Source organism: Protopterus annectens, chromosome 2.part1 (assembly GCF_019279795.1).
Source record: "Protopterus annectens isolate FY-2018-M chromosome 2.part1, PAN1.0, whole genome shotgun sequence".
In the NCBI taxonomy this organism is placed as follows: Eukaryota; Metazoa; Chordata; order Ceratodontiformes; family Protopteridae; genus Protopterus; species Protopterus annectens.
The window spans coordinates 1,656,824,205-1,656,846,168 of record NC_056729.1 but is presented as its reverse complement, the minus strand read 5'-3'; positions in this window follow the sequence as shown (position 1 = coordinate 1,656,846,168).

Below are 21,964 nucleotides of genomic sequence, written 5' to 3'. Positions count from 1 at the left end.
TGTTCTACAATAATAAACTGGTCCCCATTCATGAATCTTAAATGAAAGCATGTCTCTTCCATTTTAGGAGGGGGAGGACTCATGTAAGGCTGTGCCAGAAGGCATGTTAAGACAAACTAAATGAACTGGCAGTGAAGCACAGAAGGTTAAACTTATGACTTACTAATACGTTTCATACTGTAGGACTGGGTTTGATTTCTTCAGTTTTCACTTGCATATTACATTACTCAGATCAATTTCCTTAATAAGAAAATGGGGCGCCCTTGAAAAGAGGGTCTTTTGCCTAATGCACCTTGTATATTTATTTATTTATTTATTGATATTTGTTGACCGGGAAAGTCCACTGGGTCAGATACCCATTTTCATTGGATGCCCGGGGAGAAAAGCTCCACGATCAGTAAAATAACATCAGATTACAGAAGACAGGTAGTTATACAATTTTAGAAAGAAAGACTTTAAACTATATAAAAAATATAGACAGCAATTGTCACATCTTAGTACATTTTTTACAAATACTGTAGCACCTTCTATTTAAAATAGAGGTGAAGGTAAAGACATCTTGTAGAAAAAATAAATTATATTTAATTCAGTTTAAGTACATTGCATTAAAAAGTGAGATATACACTAGTACCCATTCATTATATATTTTTTCACCAGGGAATGAGTTAGGGAGAATTAGTAGGTGGATTGGTCATTAGTGATTGATTATAGCTTTGGATAGGGGAGTAACAGGGAGAAGATTATGGGGGTCTGGTATTAAGGGACCAGTAATAGGGAGAAGATTATGGGGGTCTGGTATTAAGGAACCAGTAATAGGGAGAAGATTATGGGGGTCTGGTATTAAGGAACCAGTAATAGGGAGAAGGTTATGGGGTCTGGTATTAAGGAACCAGTAATAGGGAGAAGATTATGGGGTCTGGTATTAAGGGACCAGTAATAGGGAGAAGATTATGGCGTCTGGTATTAAGGGACCAGTAATAGGGAGAAGATTATGGGGGTCTGGTATTAAGAGACCAGTAACAAGGAGAAGATTATGGGGTCTGGTATTAAGGGACCAGTAATAGGGAGAAGATTATGGGGTCTGGTATTAAGGGACCAGTAATAGGGAGAAGATTATGGGGTCTGGTATTAAGGGACCAGTAATAGGGAGAAGATTATGGGGTCTGGTATTAAGGGACCAGTAATAGGGAGAAGATTATGGGGGTCTGGTATTAAGGGACCAGTAATAGGGAGAAGATTATGGGGTCTGGTATTAAGGGACCAGTAATAGGGAGAAGATTATGGGGTCTGGTATTAAGGGACCAGTAATAGGGAGAAGATTATGGGGGTCTGGTATTAAGAGACCAGTAACAAGGAGAAGATTATGGGGTCTGGTATTAAGGGACCAGTAATAGGGAGAAGATTATGGGGGTCTGGTATTAAGGGACCAGTAATAGGGAGAAGATTATGGGGTCTGGTATTAAAGGACCAGTAATGGGGAGAAGATTATGGGGGTCTGGTATTAAGGGACCAGTAATGGGGAGAAGATTATGGGGGTCTGGTATTAAGGGACCAGTAATGGGGAGAAGATTATGGGGGTCTGGTATTAAGGACTAGTAATAGGGAGAAGATTATGGGGGTCTGGTATTAAGGGACCAGAAATAGGGAGAAGATTATGGGGGTCTGGTATTAAGGGATCAGTAATAGGGAGAAGATTATGGGGGTCTGGTATTTAGGGACCAGTAATAGGGAGAAGATTATGGGGGTCTGGTGTTAAGGGACCAGTAATAGGGAGAAGATTATGGGGGTCTGGTATTAAGGGACCAGTAATAGGGAGAAGATTATGGGGTCTGGTATTAAGGGACCAGTAATAGGGAGAAGATTATGGGGGTCTGGTATTAAGGGACCAGTAATAGGGAGAAGATTATGGGGGTCTGGTATTAAGGGACCAGTAACAGGGAGAAGATTATGGGGGTCTGGTATTAAAGGACCAGTAATAGGGAGAATATTATGGGGGTCTGGTATTAAGGGACCAGTAATAGGCAGAAGATTATGGGGTCTGGTATTAAGGGACCAGTAATGGGGAGAAAATTATGGGGGTCTGGTATTAAGGACCAGTAATAGGGAGAAGATTATGGGGGTCTGGTATTAAGGGACCAGTAATAGGGAGAAGATTATGGGGGTCTGGTATTAAGGGACCAGTAATAGGGAGAAGAGTATGGGGGTCTGGTATTTAGGGACCAGTAATAGGGAGAAGATTATGGGGGTCTGGTATTAAGGGACCAGTAATAGGGAGAAGATTATGGGGGTCTGGTATTAAGGGACCAGTAATAGGGAGAAGATTATGGTGGTCTGGTTCTTAAGGGACCAGTAACAGGGAGAAGATTATGGGGGTCTGGTATTAAGGGACCAGTAATAGGGAGAAGATTATGAGGGTCTGGTATTAAAGGACCAGTAACAGGGAGAAGATTATGGGGGTCTGGTATTAAAGGACCAGTAATAGGGAGAAGATTATGGGGGTCTGGTATTAAGGGACCAGTAATAGGCAGAAGATTATGGGGTCTGGTATTAAGGGACCAATAATAGGGAGAAGATTATGGGGGTCTGGTATTAAGGGACCAGTAATAGGGAGAAGATTATGGGGGTCTGGTATTAAGGGACCAGTAATAGGGAGAAGATTATGGGGGTCTGGTATTAAGGGACCAGTAATAGGAAGAAGATTATGGGGGTCTGGTATTAAGGGACCAGTAATAGGGAGAAGATTATGGTGGTCTGGTATTAAGGGACCAGTAATAGGGAGAAGATTATGGGGGTCTGGTATTAAGGGACCAGTAATAGGGAGAAGATTACGGGGGTCTGGTATTAAGGGACCAGTAATAGGGAGAAGATTATGGGGGTCTGGTATTAAGGGACCAGTAATAGAGAGAAGATTATGGGGGTCTGGTATTAAGGGACCAGTAATAGGGAGAAGATTATGGGGGTCTGGTATTAAGGGACCAGTAATAGGGAGAAGTTTATGGGGGTCTGGTATTAAGGGACCAGTAATAGGGGGAAGATTATGGGGGTCTCGTATTAAGGGACCAGTAATAGGGAGAATATTATGGGGGGTCTGGTATTAAGGGGCCAGTAATAGGGAGAAGATTATGGGGGTCTGGTATTAATGGACCAGTAATAGGGAGAAGATTATGGTGGTCTGGTATTAAGGGACCAGTAATAGGGAGAAGATTATGGGGGTCTGGTATTAAGGGACCAGTAATATGGAGAAGATTATGGGGGTCTGGTATTAAGGGACCAGTAATAGGGAGAAGATTATGGGGGTCTGGTATTTAGGGACCAGTAATAGGGAGAAGATTATGGGGGTCTGGTATTAAGGGACCAGTAATAGGGAGTAGATTATGGGGGTCTGGTATTAAGGGACCAGTAATAGGGAGAAGATTATGGGGTCTGGTATTAAGGGACCAGTAATAGGGAGAAGATTATGGGGGTCTGGTATGAAGGGACCAGTAACAGGGAGAAGATTATGGGGGTCTGGTATTAAGGGACTAGTAATAGGGAGAAGATTATGGGGTCTGGTATTAAGGGACAAGTAATAGGGAGAAGATTATGGGGGTCTGGTATTAAGGAACCAGTAATAGGGAGAAGATTATGGGGGTCTGGTATTAAGGGACCAGTAATAGGGAGAAGATTATGGGGGTCTGGTATTAAGGGAACCAGTAATAGGGAAAGATTATGGGGGTCTGGTATTAAGGGACCAGTAATAGGGAGAAGATTATGGGGGTCTGGCTTTTAAGGGACCAGTAATAGGGAGAAGATTATGGGGGTCTGGTATTAAGGGACCAGTAATAGGGAGAAGATTATGGGGGACTGGTATAAAGGGACAAGTAATAGGGAGAAGATTATGGGGTCTGGTATTAAGGGACCAGTAATAGGGAAAAGATTATGGGGTCTGGTATTAAGGGACCGGTAATAGGGAGAAGATTATGGGGGTCTGGTATTAAGGGACCAGTAATAGGGAGAATATTATGGGGTCTGGTATTAAGGGACCAGTAATAGGGAGAAGATTATGGGGGTCTGGTATTAAGGGACCAGTAATAGGGAGTAGATTATGGGGGGTCTGGTAGTTGTTTTGAGAAATATTTTTGTCATTGATGACTAGTTTTTAGTTTGGTTCCTGAGCTGTTTAAAGTTAGATTCAATTATCGGTGTCTTGTCACTGTGCCAGACTTTCCAGGCTCTATTCCTAACTAAAAGTAGTAGTTTTGTAGGTTTAGTTAATCATGGAGCATGGCTAGTTTTGATTCTTTTTGTTCGTGTAGGGGTAAGAGAGTTAAGGGTATCTAGAAAGATTTTATTAAAATACTTAACAGTTTCGGGTTTTGTAGATATGGGGTTTTGGTACCTGGTTTTGGGTTCTATATGTGAAATCAGGTAGATGAACACTGAGGGAATCGGTGACGGAGCCTGAGATAGTGAATTTGTGTGGATGTGATACAAGGATCCAGTCTAGGGTTGTTTCAGGTTGTTTTATTTTGTACTCTGTTAGGGCATGTGATAAGTTGCATGTATTTGTACAGATTAATGCTATTTGTTGGGAGTTTAATTCTAGGTTTTGCTAATTTATGTTTGCATCCCCTAGTATTATAGTTTCAGAGGATATATTGTGTGTTGTCCTGGAGAGGAAATCTTAAAGAGTGGGGATATTTTGCCCCGGTGAAATATATATAGAAGCAATGCAAATCTATTTATTGTCATTTATTTGTAGCACTGCTAGGACTTTTTACAGACTGTTGAAGCTTGATATGTTTTTTGGGAAAGGTGTAATAGTTAAATGAGTTGTGATAGACTAGTGCAATCCCACCACCTTTCCTTAGAAGCCTGTTTATTTGTACTATAATGTAACCTGTTGGGACTATTTCTATAAAAGAGGGGAAAAAAAGCAAATGAACTAAATGTACCAAGCACATATATATTTTGGATTTATACGTGGTTCTGCATTTGAACTGTTCATTCATGTTGTGCGTGGAACTATTTTTATGTCTGATATATGTGGCTTGAGCCAGGTCTCAGTGATAGCTATGATGTCTGGGGAGTATTGTTCTAGCCAGGTATGAAATTCTGTTAGCTTTTTGCAAATGCTACCTATATTTATAGTTGCCAAAATCGGTTTCTAGTGGAACATGGTGTATTTGGGATTGTGGTGGGTCTTATGTTAGACGATAATGGGAGGGAAGGGTCAGGGCTGGGGTGAATATCACCACTTTGAGATAGCAGTGAGTGACATATTATGCTGGTTAGGTAGTAACTTTGAGATATAATTTTGGAAGGCTGAAAGAAAAAAAATGTTGTTTTGTTGTTAGCAATGGAGAGAACTTTGAGTTTAATGGTGTGTGTATTGTCACAATTGAATAGTGATGATGAGATGTTAGAATAACTAACTTTGTTGTGGTGTGTTGTTGTGGGAAGAGTGGGAGTTTTTAGATTGAAGGGATGGTTTAAGTACTGTTTTATGTTATGAGGAGAGGTGAGTTTGGTCAATGTGAGGAGGAGTGTGCTAAGAAGAATGAAAATTAGAGGATATTTTACAGATGTTTGCATTTTGCTTTAGAAATGGTTATTAGAATTGTAGGGAAAGGTGAAGGGGAAAAGCTATGTGATTCGTTGTTGCACTAGTAGGGAAATAAGAGGGGATTGTACTTTAGAATGTTCTGGTTGACTGACTGGGTAGTGCTCTTATGGACTTTGATTGGCTAATTATTACGTGGGAGTGGCCAAGATAGGTATAAAGCTAATGAAGGATTGGGTGAGTGGGAATGGGGGTAGAGTAGGGGAGCAGAATGAGCCTGAATGCAGCAAGGGTGAAAGGAGCAGGTTGGCCCTGCTTTCACAGATGTAAAAGTCTACAGAAACAATCAGGAAAGGCAGTAGGTACTTTGGACTTACTTGTTTTGCATACCTTTCTTATTGAAATAAAATAAACCACTTTTACCAAGGAGTATGTGGGATGTAGAAAGACCAGAACTTAAAAGAGAAAGGGTTTACTGAGTGTAGAAAAATGGACAGAGCTCTCAAATAGTTAAACAGCATACAAAGGGAGACTGCTGTTAGGAAGTACAGAATGGGGGGGGGGGTAGCTAAGGTCCACGGTGGAGTGCTTTAGTTAAAAAAATAGAATTAAACAAGGGCTAGCAATTAACAATTTTGTCCAGAGGATAAAACATACTTTCTACATCTTTTGAAAATAACACCTATCCCAAGGTTGCCTGGTTTAGTTAAAGAGTGACGCAGGTCAGTAGTTCGAGCTTAGGGGAGATCTAGGGAAAAGTAATTAAAAAGAGAGAGTTTCTGTATCTTTTGAAAGTAACACTGATCCTGAGGTTGCATGGTTCAGATAAAAAGCACTGCAAGCCAGCAGTTCAAGCTTAGGGGATCCAGGGAAAAGTAATTTAAAAGAGGGAGTTTCTGTATCTTTTGAAAGTAACACTGATCCTGAGGTTGCATGGTTCAGTTAAAACACACTGCAAGCCAGCAGTTCAAGCTTAGGGGATCCAGGGAAAAGTTCATAGGTTCATAGGTTCATAGGTAGGTACTAGGCTATCTGCCCTAGAGCATTTATAAGCCTAGCCAGAATGTGTTGGTTTTCGCTCCCTTTTAGACTAGATCCCTGAGCCTCTGTCCAGCAGGGCCAAAGAAGTGATCCCAGGAGTAATTTTACGATTTCCCATCCACTCATCAAAATTTCTATTGAAGAGAGTCAGCGAGGCGCTCTGCCTAACATGGACTGGGATTCTATTCCAGAGTGAGGGAAGCCTTTGGGATATGAATCTATCCCTCCAGCATGTCCTATTTATTGTTGTGCTAAGGTTTAAATCCCTGGAGCATGTAGCTCTAATGGATTTGGTTTTCCTGAGGTGGAGCATATCCAACAATTCCGGGTTAGACATGGCCTTGTACGTCAGGCAGAGATCGCCTCTGAGTAGGCAGTAAACAACTGAGTAGAGTTGGAGTTTCTTTAGTCGAGCTGTATAGGGCATCTGTTTGAGGCCCATGATCCTCTTGATGAGGTATTTTTGAGGTCTCTCCAGCTGTTGCAGGTGTCAGGCAAGGTACATCCCAAATGGGGCATTGAACTCAATTATGGGCCTGATGAGTGGTGAGTAGAGGGGCACAATGACCTCTCTTGATCTAGACATGAACCCTTTTGTGATTAGGTGAGCTATATAGAGGGTTTTTCTAACCACTTTGGCAATGTGATTGTCAAAGGAGAGGTTACTATCTACTTGGGTCCCCAGATCCCTAATTACTTCTTCTGTACTTAGTGGATTACCTCCTATGTGGTAGTTTGTGGGCACTTTGTTTTTCCCAAAGGGGATGACTATGCACTTTTTGGCATTTAGCTTGAGGCCATGGTTCTGACACCAGGTATCCGTCTCTGTAAGGCCCTTCTGGAGGATGCTTGTGTCAGCCAGCGAGTCGATTATGGCTCCCAGTTTGCAATCATCTGTGAACTTGGTAAACCACAGTCCTCCTGTGTTTGCCTGTACCTCAGAGAAGTATATACCAAACAAAAGGGGTCCCAGGACTGAGCTCTGTGAGACGCCACTTGTAACCAGTTTAGAGTCGGACATGGCACCCGCGACTCTGACCATGTGAGTTCTTTCCCTGAGCCAGTCTGCAACCCATCTTGTGACATATGGGTTAATATTTAAGCTGGTAAGCTTATTTATGATGCCAGAGTAGGGTATTGTGTCAAAGGCCTTTGCGAGGTCCAGGTAGGCTGTGTGGACTACCTTTCCCTCATCTATGGCTTTGGTTACTATTTTGAAGAAGTCAACTAGGGTTAAGAGGCAAGATCTGCCTTTAACAAAGCCAAATTGGGTAGGGTCCAGTATTTGTAGGTTCCCAATGTCTTTGTTTATGAGATCCATGATGATGCGCTCCATAGCCTTGCAGACCAGGCTAGTCAGGCTTATAGGGCAATAGTTCCCGGGATCCGTTGTTGTGTCACCTTTGTGGAGCGGGATCACTGTTGCTGTACTCCATTCTTTGGGTACATAACCTGTGGTAAGGCTGAGTTGGAACAGTGAATTTATGTGAGGGTTTAGTTCATTTTGGTGCTCATGTAAGACGCAGATGCAGCCCGGGATACCATCTGGTCCCATTGATGCTGTGTTTTTTTACTTTGGAGAGGGCTGCTTTCACCTGTGTGTCTGGGATGTCTGGGGGACTGCATTCTTCTGGAATAGACACTGGCCCTTTGGGGGGGGTAAAGTTTGCACTGAACCTGTCTGCCAGGATGTTGGCAATGTCAGTGTGTTCAGTGTATTTTGTGCCATTTTGCACCAGCTCAGAGCAGATCTGAGAGTTGCCACCCAGATTCTTGACATAGCCAAAGAATGCCTTGTGATTATCTTTAGAGTCTTTGGCGATTTTTCTTTCAAAGCTAGCCTTTGATGATTTTATGAGGGATTGAAGTTTCTTGCTAGTACTGATCAGGGATGCCTTCCCTTTTTGGGATTTTGCCTTATCATGTAATAGTTTCCTCCTTCTGTTGTATAGCTTATTTATGGCCGGTTTCCACCAGACTGGTCTCCTGTTTTTGGAGGAGTGAGTCTTGGTTTTACTTGGGATGGCACGATCCATGCATTCCTGTAGGTGCTCATAGAGTGCATTTGTAAAGGATTCTGTGGTTTGGGTAGCATTTTCCATTAGACCGGGGGCTTTGAAACTTTCCACCTTGGTCTTGAGAAGTGTAAAGTTTGCTTTTGAGGAAATTTTCACAGTGGTTTCCTTGGCTGGGGGTGGGGTCAGGATGTGTATGTCCATTGTGATTAGTTTATGGTCTGATCTTACCAATGAGGGGTTTACCTCTGGTGTGGAACATTGAGCCCCCATGTTAGTGATGACCAAGTCCAATATGTTGTCCCCTCTTGTGGGAGTGGTGACCAGTTGTTCCATGGCATTTGAGTTTATAAACTCCAGGAACCATTGGGCAAAAGAGTTGGAACTTGGGTAGTTTTCCCAGTCAATGTCTGGGTAGTTGAAATCCCCCAATATCATGGTGTTTGGTGAGACCTTCATATTCTCCAATGTTCTCAGGAATGCCAAGTGGGGGTCCTGAGACAAGGTGGGTGATCTGTAGCAGGCTACAAACTGAAAAGCAGTTTTACCTACTGTTAGTTGCACATGGATGGTTTCCACTGCCTCGTGCAGTGCCACTAACCTGGAGGTGTGTGTATCCTTGATGAAAATGGATATTGTCATTTAAAAGAGGGAGTTTTTGTATCTTTTGAAAATAACACCAATCCTGAGGGTGCCTCATTCAGTTAATGAGTGCTGCAGATTACTAGTTCAAGATTAGGGGGATCCAAGGGAAAGTAATTTTAAAAAAGGAGCTTAGCTAAGGGCACTCTACCCAACAAGACAAGAAGCTACACCAAGGGGATTTTAAAAATAACTTCTGTAACTTATGAAAGCTAAATTAAATTGTAATTTGTATTTAGTTGAGGCATGGACCACTGTGCTTTGTGGAACATAATACAATGAAACACTACAGTTCCTCTGTAATTTATAGGTTAATAGGTAAGTACTAGGTTAGCTACCCTTGTGGGCCATTTTAAGCTGAGCCAGTGTCCTGTTTGGTGCTATAATTTGCCTGTCCCAGTTGGTGTTAGATTCACTTTATCCATCCCATGGATGATAATTATATATTACCCCTAATGAGAATAACTAGGATCATACTATAGATAATTTGACGGAACCCACGCATGGGATAAAGTATTTAGGAGCTGACTCAGTCCATTAGAAGTAAATGGATAATCCTGGGTTAAATATTCTATTACTCATCCACAGATCCAGGTTTATATGTATTTGTTAACTATGTAAAGGAATGAACTAGCCTGAGGACCCTAGGCCTAAATCAGGCAAAGTGGACAACTACAGCAGCTGCAATCAAGATATAAACATAAAATAAAACATAATGCAGCATTGCACAATAGTTATGCATAAACATTAGAGTAAATAATTTAGTGATTGTTAGAAAGACAAGTGAGGTGAACAGTCCACTATAGGCATAAACATTTTTCATGACGGGTGGTCATATATCAAGAATCATAAACCTAGTTATCTTTTAAGCACTTTTCATCTGACCATCAACAAAGTTCAAGACTTATGTGAAAACTAAAAGATAGAGAAGGATGTAGCCATAAGCCATGATATAGGGAGCAACTGCAAAGGAAAAGGGCAGTTGTAGAGGACTGAGCATGAAGTCTTTGGACACCACCAAAAAAGTTCAAGTGGAGTTTTAATAATGTTTACCAGAGGCTTCCTTTTCTTTTGACAGAGTCTGAAACTTCTAAACCCCATTAGTATTTTAGTAAACCGTTCTAGCCAAGAAGGCACAGTCCCCCAAATTTGGAAAAAGGCCTTTATCATACCCTTACATAAAGGAGGCAACAATAACAATGTCACTAATTTTCGTCCCATAGCTATCCTGTCTCCCATCTCTAAACTCCTTGAAAAGTGTATCCAACTACAACTCCTACCATACCTCATTGATAATGACCTATTAACTCCCACACAACATGGTTTCAGACCAGGCCACAGTACTATGACAGCCCTCCTCTCCTTCCTGGAAACTGTAAACAAAGCCCGAGACTCTGGTCATATTGTTTCTACCCTTCTACTGGATCTCTCTAAGGCCTTTGACACTATCTCCCACAGTCTTCTTCTAGCTAAACTCTCTAAGCTTAACCTATCTCTCTCTTCTCTGAACTGGTTCTCCAGCTACTTATCCAACAGATATCAAGCAGTAAAATGGAAAAAGGCCACCTCCTCATTCATTAATACACCAACTGGTGTTCCACAAGGTTCCATATTAGGTCCCCTCCTCTTTAACATATTTATTAATGTCTTCCGCAACTCTATCCCATTCTCTAACATCATCCAATATGCAGACGACTCAACTATTATTTGCTCTGCCACTTCTGTCCCTTTACTTCTAAAGCTAACTCAAGATGCTTTTTCAACCACTGAACAATGGATGAAAAATAATCACTTAGCACTCAACGCTTCTAAAACCAAATTAATGGTATTTACTCCCTCTAAAGTCACCCCTTTCAACAAAAACACATTTTGTATTTCTAGTCATAACAACACAATTCTGGAACTGGTATCAGAGACCAAGCTACTTGGCGCCCTAATTGACAATCAGCTTAAATTTAATTCCCACATACAACTAAATATTAAAAAAACCATCAAAAACTAGGTATGCTCTATCGACAAAACCATTATCTTACACCCACCACTAAACTCACCCTCTCTACATCCTTTCTCATCCCCTCCCTTCTGTATGGAGCTCCACTCCTAACTAATCTACAATCCTCTCTGAAAACTCAACTCTCATGTTGTTACAACAAAATCGCCAAGTTCGCTACTAGCCATAAGTCCTCCACTCACCATTGTTCCTCTCTCCAGAAACTAAACTGGCTAGAACTACCCAATCACCTTATCTATACCCAACTCACTCTAGCACACAAGCTCATATTCAACCCCTCACTCTGTCCCTCCCTCTCCTCTGCCTTGACAGAGTACTATGGTCTAATAACCAAAATCTTCTAGAAATATACAAACCAGCTCGCCCCCCCCAGGCAAACACCTTCTATCCTTTAGTCTAGCATGACTCTGGAACTCCCTACCACCACACATTCATGCTACCCCTACTTACTCTATCTTCAAAAAAACTCTTCACTCATACCTAGTATCCCAGTGGGAATGCTCCAGCTGCCACCCTACATAACTTACACTGCAAATTTTCTTTTTCTCCTCTTTTTCATTAACATTGCTCCTTCTAACTTCTCTTCCAACTCATAAACTGTTTGTTAATTACTTGGAAAATGGATATTATTCTAGTCTACACCTCTTACTTCAAACTTCCTATACATTATTGTTCCTGTATATATTTTGTAATCATTCCTTAAAATTCTGCACTACCTGTTCATTTATCTAAAACCTATACTGATTGCAATGTTTGTTCTTGTTCATAGGTTCATAGGTTCATAGGTTCATACTAGGCTATCTGCCCTAGGGCATTTATAAGCCTAGCCAGACTGTGTTTGGCTTTCGCCACCCATTTTAAATGAATTTTGCTATGCCCTTTTTCGAGGTTAGTATACTGTGCCTCTGTCTAACAGTGACACAGAAGTGATACCCGGGGTAAACCTACTATCTCCCATCCACTCATCAAGATTCCTCTTGAAGAGAGTCAATGAGGGACTCTGCCTAACCTGGACTGGGATTTTATTCCAGAGTGATGGGAGTCTCTGGGTTATGAATCTGTCCCTCCAGCATGTCATATTTATTTCAGTGCTGAGGTTCAAGTCTCTCGAGTGCGTAGCTCGATGGTATTTGGATTTTATGAGGTGCAGCATGTCCATTAATTCCGGGTTGGACATGGCTCTATACGTCAGGCACAGATTGCCTCTGAGCAGGCGGTATGCCACTGAGTAGAGCTGGAGTTTCTTTAACCGGGCAGCATATGGCATCTGTTTGAGCCCTTTGATCCTCTTGGTGAGGTACTTTTAGGGTCTTTCCAGTTGCTGCAGGTGTCTGGTAAGGTACATCCCAAAAGGGGCATTGTACTCAATTATGGGCCTGATGAGGGATGAGTAAAGAGGCACGATGACCTCCCCTAATCTAGATGTGAATCCCTTCATGATTAGTTGAGCAATATAAAATGTTTTTCTAACCACTTTGGCCACGTGGTTGTCAAATGAGAGATTGCTATAAACTTGGGTCCCCAGGTCCCTAATTACTTCTTCCGTACTTAATGGTTTACCACCTATGTGGTAATTTGTGGGCACTACGTGTTTCATGTTTCTTGCTTGGGCCCCTCACTTCCATTGGCATAGCCTGTGAACATAGGTTCATAGGTTCATAAGTTTATACTAGGCTATTTGCCCTAGGGCATTTATAAGCCTAGCCCAGAGTTTTTGTGGCTTACGCCACCCCTTTCTATTGAAGGATATTATGCCCATTATTTTGCTGTGCCTCTGTCAAGCAGTGACACTGATGTAATCCCTGGGGTATACCTGCGATCTCCCATCCATTGGTCAAGATTTCTCTTGAACAAAGCCAGCGAGGTGCTCTGCCTCACATGTACCGGGATTTTGTTCCACAGCATAGGGAGTCTCTGGGTGATGAATCTGTCCCTCCAGCACATCTTATTTATGACCGTGTCAAGGTTTAAGTCTCGTGCTCTTGTGGATCTGATGGATTTAGATTTTTTGAGGTGAAGCATGTTCATTAATTCCGGGTTGGACATGGCCTTGTATGTCAGGCACAGGTCACCTCTGAGCAGGCGGTAAGTGACTGAGTAGAGCTGGAGCTCCTTCAGTCGGGCAGCATAGGACATATTTTTGAGACCCTTTGTCCTTTTGGTGAGGAACTTTTGGGGCCTTTCCAATTGCTGTAGGTGTCGGGTCAGATACATTCCAAATGGGGCATTGTACTCAATCATCGGTCTGATGAGTGATGAGTACAGGGGAATGATGACCTCCCTTGACCTAGATGTGAAACCCTTCATGATCAGGTGGGCAATGTAGAAGGTCTTCCTAACAACTTTGGCAACGTGGGTGTCAAATGAGAGGTTGCTATCAACCTGGGTTCCCAGATCCCTGATAACCTCTTCTGTGCTTAGTGGATTGCCACCTATATGGTAGCTAGGGGTAACCTTATTTTTCCCAAAGGGTATGACTATGCATTTTTTAGCGTTTAACTTTAGGCCATGGCTTTGGCACCAGTTATCCGTTTCTATGAGACCCTTCTGAAGGATATCTGTCTGATGTGTTTTCAACTATGGCGCCCAGTTTGCAGTCATCTGCAAACTTTGTCAGCCATAATCCTCCTGTGCTTGCCTGTACTTCTGAAAAGTAGATGCCGAACAAGAGTGGACCCAGGACCAAGCCCTGTGGGACACTGCTTGTGACAGGCTTGGAATCTGACATGGCGCCAGCAACTCTAACCCTGTGGGTTCTGTCACTTAGCCAGTTTGCAACCCATCTTGTGACGTATGGGTTTACATTTAAACTGGTGAGTTTTTCTATGATGCCTGAGTGGGGTATCATGTCAAAGGCCTTTGCCAGGTCAAGGTAGGCTGTGTGGACTGCCTTGCCCTCATCAATGGCCTTGGTGACTGTTTCGAAAAAGTCAACCAAGTTTAAAAGGCACGATCTGCCCTTGACAAAGCCAAATTGGGTTTGATCCAGTGTCTGCAGGTCCCCTATGTCTTTATTTATGAGTTCCATAATGAATCTCTCCATAGCTTTGCAGACCAGGCTTGTCAAGCTGATGGGACGGTAGTTTCCAGGGTCGGTGGAGGCACCGCCTTTGTGTAATGGGACCACAGTAGCCGTACGCCATTCCTTGGGTACGTATCCTGAAGTGAGGCTAAGATTAAACAGCTGCCCTAACTGCGGGTTTAATTCCTCAATGAGCTCGTGGAGCACACAACCGGGGACACCATCTGGTCCCATGGATGCTGTGTTTTTTGCCTTGGAGAGAGCTGTTCTTACTTGAGCATTTGAGATGTTTGGGAGGATACAATCCTCTGGTATAGATATTTCTCCTTTTGGGGGGGAGGGGGGGGAGAAATTTGCACTGAACCTGTCAGCCAGTATGTTGGCAATGTCTGTAGGTTCAGTGAACTTTACATCATTTTGAACCAGTTCTGAACATATCTGGGAGTTTCCTCCCAGGTTTCTAACATAGCTAAAAAAGTCCTTGTGGTTGCCTTTTGAGTCCGTGGCAATTTTTCTTTCAAAATCTGCTTTGGAGGATTTTATGAGAGATCTTAGTTTTTTTACTTACGATGATCAAGGGTGTCTTCCCTTTTGAGGATTTTACTCTATCTTGTAGTAGCTTTCTCCTTTTGTTGTAGAGCTTGTTTATGGCTGGGGTCCACCAGACTGGACACCTGCCTTTGGTACAAAGAGTCTTTGTTTTGTTTGGGATTGCCTGATCCATGCAGTCCTGGAGGTGCTGGTAGAAGGCATTTGTAAGTGATTCAGCGGCTTTAGTGATGGTTTCTGCTGGCTCAGGGGCCTTGAAAGAGACCACACCAGTCCTAAGAAGTGTGAAGTCGGCTTTAGAGAAGTTCTTCACTGTGGTCTTTTTTATCTGGGGTGGGGGCGGGATGTGGACTTCCAGTGAGATTAGTTTATGATCTGATCTCACCAATGAAGGGTATACCTCGGTGTTGAACATTGTGACCCCATGTTTGTGATGATGAGATCCAGTATGTTTTCACCTCTTGTGGGCATGGTGACTAGTTGTTCCATGGCATTAGAGTTTATGAACTCTAGGAACCTTTGGGCTAGAGTGTTGGGGCTTGAGTAGTGATCCCAGTCTATGTTTGGATAGTTGAAATCACCTAGTATGATGGTGTTTGGGGTTACATTTATCCCCTCCAGAGTTTTCAGGAATGCTGTGTGAGGATCCTGAGTTTGAGAGGGTGGCCTGTAACATGCTACAAATTGTAGAGCAGTCTTGCCTACGGTTAATTGCACCTGGATGGTCTCCGATGCATTGTGCGTTGCCACCAACCTGGAGGTGAGGGTATATTTGATGAATATGGACACCCCTCCTCCTTTCTTGGTGTTGTCCGGGTTTTGTGGCCGGAACGCATGATATGAGGTAAAACCTGATAGTGCCGGGGTGCTAATCTAATTATATATTAGATATATATAGATTGTCTAATCTAATTATATATTTGTCTAATCTAATTATATGTTTTCAATCTATGTCATATAGTTATATTAATTGTCTTTGGTCTGCACTATATTATAACACATGTAAACTTATAATCTACATCATTTTGTAACCTTGATTGTTTATGGAGGTTTTCTCCCAAGGACTCCATTGAAAACGGGTTCACTTTGGCCCAATGGACTATCCTGGTAAACCAACTGCAAATAAATAAATAAATAAATAAATAAATTCTGGTCCATCAGAGTTGTATACATTTGGAATTTCTTAGTTTAAAGTTTGGTTTGTACACCAACAACTAGCGGAGGTTTTATTTTATTTATTTTTTTGTCATGCTGCAAGTAAAAGTAGATAATTTTCATACAGAGTGAAGTAATGGGTGCCAAATGTGAAGTGGATGTTTATTTGCATTAAGGAAAAAAGGATTAGAGGATTTAAAACTAAGGCCTGAGGAACTCCTGACTGTATTCCACCTGTGTGGGAGCAGCTACTGTTCAATTTACTTTGTATTCTTCTTCTAATAGTTTTTGATCTACTACAAAGAACTAGCCCTCTCCAAAGGTAGGTTCACTGAGCTACAGCAAAAGTGGAAATGGTCTGTCATTGCAAAGACAAAATTTATGTCAGTAAATAGTACTCTTGTGTAGTGTCCCATTACTGTAATGGTATATATGGAGTGTGTGGTGTCCCATTACTGTAACGGTATATATTTAGTTTGTGGTGTCCCTTTACCGTAATGGTATATATGGAGTGTGTGGCGTCCCATTACCATAACGGTATATATGGAGCATGTTGTGTCCCATTGCCATAACGATATATAGGGAGTGTGTGGTGTCCCATTGCTGAAACAGTATATATGGAGTGTGCAGTGTCCCATTGCCGTAAAGGTATATATTGAGTGTGTGGTGTCCCATTATCGTAACAGTATATATGGAGTGTGTGGTGTCCCATTGCCGTAATGGTATATATTGAGTGTGTGGTGTTCCCTTGTTATAATAGCATATATGGATTGTGCAGTGTCCCATTACCATAATAGTATATATAGAGTGTGTGTTGCCCCATTACTTCAATGGTATATATGGAGTGTGTTGTGTCCATTACCATAATGGTATATATGGAGTGCATGGTGTCCCATTGCCATAACGGTATATGTGGAGTGTGTGGTGTCCCATTGCCATAACGGTATATATGGAGTGTGTGGTGTCCCATTGCCATAATGATATATATGGAGTGTGTGGTGTCCCATTGCCGTAACGGTATATATTGAGTGCGTGGTGTCCCATTGCCATAACGGTATATGGAGTGCATCGTGTCCCATTTCCATAATGGTGTATGTGGAGTGTATGGTGTCCCATAATTGTATATATGGAGATCATTGCTGAAAGAAGAATGATGATGGTGTTATGCCTGGACTAGAAACCATGGTTAGTAAGAATCAGCATGCCACGTCTATTAAAGAAGTCCGTTGGTTTCTGCCAGACCAACTATTTCAGGAATAGTTCGACAATTGTACAAAACACCCTCCCATACCAATTCACTTAATCCAACTACCCACACATAGCTTTACCTATTTCACCCTCTCATGTCATAGTAAAAGAAACACATACTATTCTAGGTATTAGGTAAGTAAGTCTAAGATCCATATGTCAATTTCTTTGGTCAATTATTCTGGCAAAGCCAAAAATAATGGGGAAAGACGAAGAAACAACATCAAAGAAATTTTTTTTAAATATTACTCTAATACACTTAAAAAAGTTAATGAAACAACAAGCTTGGCATCAAAATGCATTTTCTGAGCAATAAGAAATGTGAAACTCCATATTTAAATTTAGTCTTATTCGATATTATTATGTTTAAATCAGCAGTGAGAAGAACTGGAAGAAGACAATAGAAAATGAAGCAGAAGAGATTTCCACAAGACGATTGCTGATATTAAGGGAAATATCCAGGTCAAAATAGGCATGAGAAAAGACAAAGAAGAAGAAAGGGGTCCTAACAGAAACAAAAACAGATGATATTAAGAAGACATAGTCACAGGCAGACTGTAAATGGTTCATTTCCCAGGCCCCTGATTGTAATTGTTTTATCTCCCAAGTCCCTGCTCACACTTATCAAGGGTACCAGAACTTGTCAGAGATTTGGGATGCATGGCTAGACTTAAAAAGGCCCTTGTGATCATTAGCCTAGAAAACATCTATGAACCTATGAACTTTTGGCAGGTATATACAGAGCTGCATGTGAAGGAGTGCTACTGTAGGTCACACTGTAAATGAAGTGCTTTGCATAAACAATAAATGTTATGGGTTCAATAACATAGATTTTAAATATAGACACATCATTGTTAAAGTAGGGTAGTTGTTCCTTGATATTTACTTTAAAAATGTCTCTATGGCACAACCAATTTGTGCATTTGGCTATTAAGCAAAAGATTTGCGGTTCAAGCCCACCAAGGGATAATGCTTCTTTTGTTCAGGTTGGGCTAGTGGTATGAGTATTTGCCATTGGTTCATGTGACCCAGATTTTGATTCCAGCAGGGTCAAGACTGTGGTGGGGTCTGTAGTATAGTGGCTATCATGTCTGCTTCACATGGAGAAGGTCCTGGTTTTGATCTCCCAGCTGAATTCTAATTGCCTGGAAGAAAGCTCAAATTTGCTATTGAGCTGCTTCTTATGCCATGGGTACAGGGTTTGAATCTTCCCACTTTCATTTGCCAACTATGTGATCTTGATCAAGTCACATAGCCAGACAATGCTTTAGGAAAATTGGGAATTTGGGTTCATCTCCATAATGGTTTCCTGAGCTGCATGCCCAGTAACTGTCTAAGAACCTATAAATCCCATCCTCAATAATATGTTCTCTGACCTAGAACTGAACATCCTGGAGAATGTAGTTAAATGGCACTAAATAGTCTTACACATAGTGAAGGAATTTAAGTTGAATTGCTTAAAATCCTGCAAAATTATGCTGTTACAGTTGTGCTTGGAATTTGCCAACAAATTTGGAAAACATGACCAAAGCCATTGGATTGGAAAAAGTATTTTTATAAGGGTTGGGAGGGTGGCTTAATGGTTAAGGTGTTTGCTTTACAAATACAAGGTGCAGGGTTTGAGTCTCACAAGGGATAATTAGCTAGGCTTAAAATGGCTTGCAAGGGCAGTTAGCCTAGTACTAATCTATGAACCTATTCCAGTCCCAAAACTTGGCAAAGCTGAAGAGTGTTCTAATTATCAAAAGTTGTACTTATTTAACATGCTAGCAAGGTAATACTCAAAATCCTGCAAGTTAGACTCCAGTAGTATTTAGTCCAAGATCTGTCAGATGTCTGTTATTAGAAGGAGCAGAAGCAGCAGAAACTGAATTGTCAATATCGACTGGATAATGGAGAAAGCAAGAAATCCCAGAAGAATATTTACTTCTGCTTTGTTAACTATTCTAGAACATTTGACTTCATGGACCATAACAAACTTTGGCACAAGTGTTGTGAAACATGAAGATACTGGGTAACCTTATATGCATCTAGAGTATTTTGTATGCAGAACAAGATACAACAGTTAGAACTGAGTACACAATAATTGACTGTTTCAGGATCGGGGAAATGTAAGACAAGCTTATTTATTGTCACCATATGGATTCAATTTGTATGCTCAATATAGCATGCAGAATGTTGGGTTACACAAATCAGATGGTGGAATCAAAATAGCTGGGAGAAATGTTAGCAACCTCAATATGCAAATGCTAAAGCTGTAAAGGATGAACGTGAAGAAGACTTGAAGAGCCTGTTGAAGAAGGTGAAAGAAGAAACTGCAGAGCTAGTTTGCTGATTAACATAAAAAAATAAATAAATTAATTACATTATATCATCTACCCCTATTGATTCCATTCTTTGCAAACTTATGAGGAAACTGTGGAGACAGTGTAGATTTTATTTTCTTGGACTCAAAACTTTATCCAGATGGTGACTGCAGCAATAGAATTAGATGACACTTGCTTTTTGGAAGAAAGCTGAAGCAAATCTGGATAAGGATTTAAGGATTATCATCAACAAAGGTCCAAATAGTTGAAGCTGTGTTCTTTTTTCCAGTAATAATGTACAGGTGTGAAAGAAGGTCTATAAATAATATTATGCTTCAGGAAACTGATGCTTATGAACTCCGGTGCTGGGGAAAATATTAAGGATTCCTTGTCTGCAAGAAGATCAAATCAGTCAATACTTAAGGAAATGTATTTATTTTATTTCTTGACATTTGTTTAATAGGAAAGTCTGACTAGGCACAGGTGATCTTTTTTCAGTGGAGGCCCAATGAGAAAAGCTCCAAGGTATCATATTTAATGCAATAAATCTAGACAATTCACGGGAAAGCCAAATGATAAAAGTAAAATCAGACTACTTTAACCGCATAATGCAAAGCCAGGATTCACTAGAGAATACAGTGATGTTAGGAAAGATCAAAGGCAAAAGAAGAACTGAGGCTTAGATGGACTGAAAGCATTACTTAAGCAATGAATATGACTTTGCAAGAAAGACAGGCTGCAGTATTAAAGTACTCAAGGAGAGCAAGTCATGATTATCCCAGGCAAGTTTTCTATATCTAGACCAAATTTAGGGGATTGATTCCATTTCTCAGTAACTTTTTTGATATCATTGATTGCACTTTATTTTGTTCCTTGTAGAACAAACTTAGTTTTAAGTTACCAAAATAATGAGTTATTCATTCAGACCCTTTTCTTTCTTTTTTTTTTTACTAATTGTAGCATCTTATCTGTCTCAAGCCCCATGTCTACTTCCCCCCTATAAAACGTATCCCAAAATTTGCTACAATTAAATTCTTTGCAGAGCTGCAAAAGATTTATGGTATACCAGTATACCAGTACTTATAATGCAAAAACCTCCAGATGAGGAATGCCATTCAGGTCTAGAAACCCATAAAGTTAACCCATATACTTAATTATCCCATTTTAAATCTAAAAAAAGGTTTAGATAATACTAGTATGACATTTTTTCTGAAGAACCGGTTGATGTAAAAATCCTCAAAAATCCACAATAAAAGAGCCTAATTAGAAGACTTTTTTTTTTTAATGGAGAATGTAAAAATCCTCAAAAATCTACGAGACCATCACAAGACATGGGTGTAGCTGGTCTGAAGATATGAGTTTAGGAAAGAGGGAATATTAACATGATGAAATCCTTCTTTAAGCTAGTAAAACCATCCCTTTTTGACATTACTTACACCAGAAACAACTAACTAATGCTTATTGGACATCACAAAAGCCATGTAACAGAGTTTTGTCTACCACCACCACTGTCTGTGCATCCTGTGCTACCAGCTCTGAGGTCATGTGATTTTTGAATGGCTGCAAGTTAATGAAATCACTTTATCATATTGTTCCATATAATCTGTGGGATGGTCCAGAATTCTGAATTGTATCTCATTGCTATGTTTGTGTCCTCACAGATATATGTCTCAGTTGTCTAGTAGTCAAGAAATGGAACAGTATGATTATCATCTCTGTTAATAATCTGTACAAAGCAAACTGTTAATGCTTGTACAAAATGGCTTGCAGCAGAAGGGCTCAAGGTCAGTAACATAAGTACACTAACTGCTCTGTGAGATGAAAAGAATGTGAGGGCTGCTTTAGTAAATCTACCTGTATTATCACCAAATATGTTCCAATATTAAACAGCAAATGATGTAACATACATTACGTAAGTATAAGACAACTTTATAGAATGTAAAGGTACTTTGAAGAACCACAGCCACTGTAACTTTGTGTTTTTGTGAGTCATTTCACAGATCATTTTGTCATAAGCTATATTCTATGCTTTAAGTTTCTAAATTACTGATGTTTTCTGTATTGTTTATTTAACTTCCCACCTTCCTTTCCTCAATAAAAAATTGCTGTTGTGTTAGTTATTAAGTTTTACTGTGCATTATAAACCAGCAATGAAGTGTGTTGTTGTTAAGCATTAAGTGCTAAAATCACAATTGTCCTTTAGTGTCATATAATACCATTTATTCTGTTCAACAACCCCCCCTTAACAATTACTGAAATTCTACTTCGGTTGTGATATCCAACACAGGAGGTGCTTTGTTATATTCACCTAAAAATATGACATGGCTAGCAATTATATTATGTCCTTCAATTCATTTTTTTTAGCTCTATTCAATGCTCATATGCCTTCAGTTATTAAAAGTGATCCATGCTATGTATTATGGACTATTCTAG